Genomic DNA, 6,208 nt, shown 5'->3' on the forward strand with positions numbered 1-6,208 from the left:
TATAATAATTAATTAGTGCCTCGGTTTCTGTTTACAAAAACCACAGAAATATGAGATACATGATAATGAGATATACCCCCCAAATAGACCATATGCTAGGCCATAAGGCATGCTGAAAGAAATACAAAAAAATGAAAATTAATCCCCTCCATAATATTGGATATAGTGGAATGAAAGTAGGAACCAATAGCAAAAGAAATTGCAAAATTATACAGACACATTGGAGATTAAATAATATTCTCTTGAATAAGCATTGGGTCAAACAAAATCAGATAAACATAAAAATTTGCCTTATAAGACCTAGGTCTTTATACTTTAGGGATTGTGCATAGGATGAAAGCTGTCTGGGGAGATTACTTCATTAGAACTTGTTTCACAAACCGTAACAAATGAATCTATCAAAATAGCAATAATACAAAAAAGCTATGGAATGAATCTGCACACAGTTGGAAGGACTGGTTTCCTATTAGAATTAACAAGTGAGTTTCTAAGAACTAAAATGCTGCCAAAGCTGGAGTATATCTCCAGTCAGTATACATCCTTATTGTATCATGTTCTGTTAGTCAGCTATGCTGTCACTTGGACAAAATCACTAACGTTCACAATGTCGAATATAGAAGTTTAATAAACTTGTGAATTTTGGGGATTCATTTCATGGTTAACTGATTCCAGGCAGTAAAGGTATGATGAAAGGGCATGGCTAAAGTAGGTTGCTCAATCCATGGCTGGCAAGAAGCAGCATGAGGGAAGGAAGGGATAAAGGACAATAACACATTCATCCAGGTTACACCCAGTAAACCACTCCCTCTGACCAGGCCCTACCTCTGAGCACATGAAATTTGGGGTAGGACATTGTAGTTTTACACATTTTGTTCCAATCCCCAAAATGATTATGTTTACCTCACTAAGTGTATTTAGTTCATCTCTAAGAGTTGCAAATCTTAAGAGTTTCAGCCCTGCCAAAAAGTCCAAGTTCAAATCTCTTCTGAGACTCAAGGGAAACTGTTAGATATGGACCCTTGTAAAAATTGAAAAGACATTTAAATACTTCCAACATACAATGTTACAATGTCCCAGAGCCACCATTCTCATCCCCAAAAGTAGGAATAGGCAAAATGAAAGGAAAAAGCAAAGCAGGAAAATAATCCAGCAGGACAAATATTAAGTTCTGCACCTCCAAATCTAGTCTCTGGGGCACATGTTGGTGAGAGGTGACCTTCATAGGGCTTGGGCTGATCTGCTCTTGTGTCCTTGCTGGTTGCCACCCACATGGCATCTCTCTTAGGCTGGCTCTACACATAGCCCTCAGGTGTTTTGAAGAATATTCCATGTTCTTGGCATGACCAGCTCTCTGGTATATCCACTATACTTCCAGCTGTACTGTCACGGCCTTCTGCATCATCATTTATGGTCCACATTGCATAATCACCCAAAATGTCTTTTAAAAGCAGGGCAGGAGCTTCAGGGGTCTCTAGCCTATAAGTGCTTGGTTTCTGGCCAAGCTGGCATTTTTAAAAAATCTTCCAGCTCCAGTAAATAAGAAAGATAAGCTGTCCTTTATCACAACATAGGTAAACATGGAGGATATTATGATAAGTCATAGAAGTCAGACACAAAAAGACAGGTCATTAAGTCACATATAGAATATGCAATAGTCAAACACATTGAAGTAAAGAGCAGAATAAGGGTTAAGAGAGCCTGGAGAATGAAAGAAATCGAAGTCTTTAAAGTATCCATTGTCCTTTGTAGTGATTGGTACAGCTGAAAAGTTTGGATACAGAAGACAAAAGATTTCTGCATTCTAGTGTACAGCATGGAAGCTACAGTAAAGATGACTATATTGTATACCTTATACTTGCTAAAAGAACTATATTGTATAATTGAAATAAAATAAAAAGATTAAATATTTTAACCACACAAATAAACCAAAGAAGAAAAATGTTGATTTTCCTGAGGGATGAAAGCATTGATGAGCCTAATTGTGGTGATCATTTGATATTGTATACATCAAGTTCTATGCCTTAAGCACATGTGATTCTTTTTTGACAATTATACCTCAATAGCGCTGAAAAAAATAAAAACCAGAAAACAGTACCAACAATACTACTAAAATATGACTTCTTCTGAAATCAAGTGAACATTTCTTTGAAGTTGTTTTTATTTTTAGAATATATTCCAGTAGAAATGGACAGTTATTGTGTTTCAAATTCACATGAGTTGTGATATTAGTAAATAATTGGGGAAATTCAGAGGTGAGAAAATGGGCAATGATAACAGTTGCACATTCTATTTATATTCATTCCCAATATTTTCCTTCTGTAAACCAATAAAGAACTTATTTTTCCTGTTCTGGGAATGGAACTCAGGACCTTGCACTTGCCAGGCAGGTGTGGCACCACTGAGCTACATGCCTGGCTCAAGAAAGGATTTCAATAAGAGAGTTTTATATGTTTCAGCTCTGCCCAGACTGGATTTTTCCTTGTTGGTGATGTGACCTCAAGTTGTTCAATTATGATAATTCCCCCAAAGGACCTGTCTGTGGAAATGGTGTTCTAGGTAGTTTTTATTCTTCTGACATCTCAGTGCATTGCCTACCTCAGAATCCTGCTTATGGTCTCATTGTGTTTAATTAAAGAAACTTCTCCCATTGAGACACAGCAACTGAATGATTCAATAATATGAATTGTGATTCAAACACAGATAAAGCATCCTAAGTTTTGCTCCTTGCCTCAGGGAATGTTTGTCTATACTAGTAGTCATATAACTCTTTTCTTTGGAATAAACATAATATATTTAAGGTATGATAGGATAGGGATTCAATTTTCCTTGATTCTTTAGTTAGTCTTAATTTCAACCATGGTATATGAAGTCAGGCCACTGTACCTGACTGGAAATCAAAATATTATGCAGGGTCAAACATTGTTTGTTTATAATAAAAAAATCCAAATATATGTCTCAGGTATTCATGATTCCTTTTTCCATAAAACTTACCTTTTTAAATCTCAAAATGCTTAAGTAACAATTATTTGTTTTAGAGACATATTTTGTCAAAAATAAAAATCTGGGTCTCCGTATAGTACATTCAGATTTCTTGATGTTACAGAACATTGTTTATATTAATTTGAAAATTTTCAACAATTTTAAAAGTACATTTTTTAATGACTGATGAATCAACCATCCTACAAGCATGGAAAGAATTGGTCACTGGAAATATTCCAAGGTGCAGCTATGGTTCCTGCATAACTTTTCTTTCTGTATATGGAGAGATTGCATTGGTGCATGAAGGTGTTTTCAGTTAGGACCAAGGAGAAGCAGCAGAATACAGAACTGGGAACAAATCACTCTATCCTTGTGCAGGTAACTCAGGAAGGCGATGTACTTGTGTGAGCTTAAGGGAGGCTTTTCACTATGTACACTGATGACATAGGTACTCACAGTCTTTAAAAAGTTTTATATGATTCTGGTAGTTACATGGTGGGGTCCTTTGTTATTGCTAAGATGTGTATATTGATTCTAATATTGAACATGATTCTTGTGTATTTCAAGATTATAAAAATGAAGAATAAATTTTCCTCCTCTAATAATCAGTGTTCTCGCAAAATAATTGCACGTGTAAGCATTTGGGAGACTTTTGGTGATCAAGTGCTTGTCAATTTCTTGATAGTCTTAATGGAGCTGTCTTTTGAACTTTATTTGGAATGCTAAAAATTAAAGTATGATTTGGCATCTGTAGAAGTTAAAGAGTGACTCTAGAGAATGTAATGTAATACATACTTGAATCAGCCAGCTCCTGGGTTAATTCAAAATGCTGTGTCAATTAAGAGAAGAACTCACACTGACTTTGGACTTACGTGATGGAGTTTGTATAACATGAGCAGAAAATTATGTTTGGATGCGTGCTTGAAAGGGAAGTCGGGTCAATAACAGAATTTTAAAATATGAAGACATACTATGTGCATATGCTAACAGAAGGCTGCAATATAGGAAGAAAAGTAGGGATGTAGGAAATGGAGGGGAAGATTGGAAGAGCAGTGTCAGGAGTGAAAAAGATGATAAAATAAACAGCACAAGCAGAGACAGGGGCCATAGTTCAAAAGAAAGATGTTCTATGTCTATGAAGAGGGAGCAGAGCAGAAATAATAAATCAGATTGAAGTAAATGTCAGTAGAGATTTAGAGAGCAACAGTAATTACTAATATTAAGAGAGAATATTGTACTAGTGAAGATGATTCCACTTACAGCAGTTTTCTTTCTCGTATGCCATCTTCCCTTCACTCTGTCTTTCAACATCTCTCACTGCCCTGCTCTCCTCCATTTCCCTCCTCTCTTCTCCTCTCCTCCTCTCTAAACTACTTTTGTGTATTTATTTATTGTACCATTTTGTTCATTCTTAAAATATTTTTAAATTGTTCAATGTGTCATCCTGAGATTTCTATTAGCTGAGAAGATTCTTCTATGCCAAGAAAGTATAAAATCACATTTACTTTGTTAATGAGAAGTTAAAACTTAAAAAAAGTCTTGCTGTCATGTTAAATTAAATACTTAATCCATCCTTTTTTTATGGTGTTAGCACTGTGTGCACTTCCATTAGCTTCCAGACACAAGCTAGTTGTGGGAGACTCATTTTTCTTTCACAGACTGTCCTTTGCTCACAGGATCCTGATTTTTTTCTTTCTGTCATGGTTATTCTGTAAGATCCCCAAAGTTAGACTCCCTGCTGCATCAAATCTGAATTCTTAGGAAAAGGACAGTTTAGGAGCAGAATATTCATAATGCCTATTTAAGGAATGAATAGGCATCCTAAAATTTCCTAAACTTCCTAGTAATAATTCTTTTTGCACATAATTTTGTTCTGAGCAATGATAAGAGGACACGCAGAAGGACATATGGAACAAAGGAACAATGTGACTGAGTTCATGCTCTTGGCACTCGCTCAGAGCCTCCAGGGTCAGAAAATATTATTTGCAGTGTTCTTACTGATCTACTTAGTGACAATGGGAGGCAACCTACTCATTATCATGACTGTGATGCTCAGCCAAGCCTTGGATTGTCCAATGTACTTCTTTCTTGACTACTTATCCTTTATGGATGTTGCTTATTCTAACACAGCTACCCCAAATTTGCTGATAGACCTACTCCATGTCAAGAAAAACATTTCCTTCCAAGCATGTATAACTCAGCTGTTTTTAGAACATGTATTTGGTGGTTCTGATATTTTCCTCTTGGTAGTCATGGCCTATGACTGGTATGTGGCCATCTGCAAACACCTGTATTATCTGACTATCATGAACTGACAGCTGCATGTTCAATTGTTGGTTTTGGCCTGGGTTGGGTTTTTTGGATACTATAAAACACATTCTTTTTTTTTATAATCTTCCCTTCTGTAGCCCCAATGTCATTGATCATTTCATCTGTGACATGTACCCCTTATTAAAACTTGTATGTGCTGACACCTACATTATTGGCCTCACAGTGGTGGCCAATGATGGAGTGATCTGTGTGGTCATCCTTATGCTCTTGTTCATCTCCTATGGGGTCATCCTGCACATGCTGAAGAACCTGAGACAGGAAGGCAGGCGCAAGGCCTTTTCCACCTGTGGCTCCCACATCACCATGGTGGTCTTCTTCTTTGTTCCTTGCATGGTTCTCTTTGTGAGACCTCCTTCTACCTTGCCCACTGATAAGTACTTAGATGTGTTTTACACTGCAATCACTCCTATGCTGAATCCCCTCATCTATACTATGAGAAATGCAGAGATGAACTATGCCATGAAGAAGCTCTGGAATAGAAAATAACATGAAGTGACAGAGAGTCATATCATTTGTGTTCCATGAAGAGAGTTTCTTTTTCCAAAGAAGCTACATGTGATTATTTATTAAATTAAATTTCCTCTTAGGTTTAGTAATTGTACATAATGAAAAACTTTTATTACATGAGTGCTTCCAATGATAAATATAACTTTTTAGGACTATTAGAAATTGAGAGGTCTCTGGTGGCTATGAGTCCCACTGGTCTTCCTATCTCTGGGCTCCTGCTCCACCATAGCTACAGAGACACCTCTAAGCTGCAGTCCTGGAGGACCTGCCCTGCCGGATTTTAGCCACAACTTCTAGAGTCTTCTGGACTCTTCTTCAGGATACATTCATGCTGTCTGTCTTTCCCATCTGATCATTTTGGGATACATGGCATGTGGATCTTCCTCGGTCT

General features: G+C 36.9%; 1 pseudogene; it reads left to right on the plus strand.

Moving 5' to 3' along the window:
* The first annotated feature begins 4,886 nt into the window (after positions 1–4,886).
* On the plus strand, positions 4,887–5,796 carry LOC101699729 (olfactory receptor 4A47-like; annotated as a pseudogene).
* Positions 5,797–6,208: the final 412 nt, after the last annotated feature.

The sequence above is a fragment of the Heterocephalus glaber genome, unplaced genomic scaffold, assembly GCF_053883595.1.
Source record: "Heterocephalus glaber isolate CG9 unplaced genomic scaffold, H.glaber_assembly_v1.0 deba00000896, whole genome shotgun sequence".
Taxonomy (NCBI): domain Eukaryota; kingdom Metazoa; phylum Chordata; class Mammalia; order Rodentia; family Bathyergidae; genus Heterocephalus; species Heterocephalus glaber.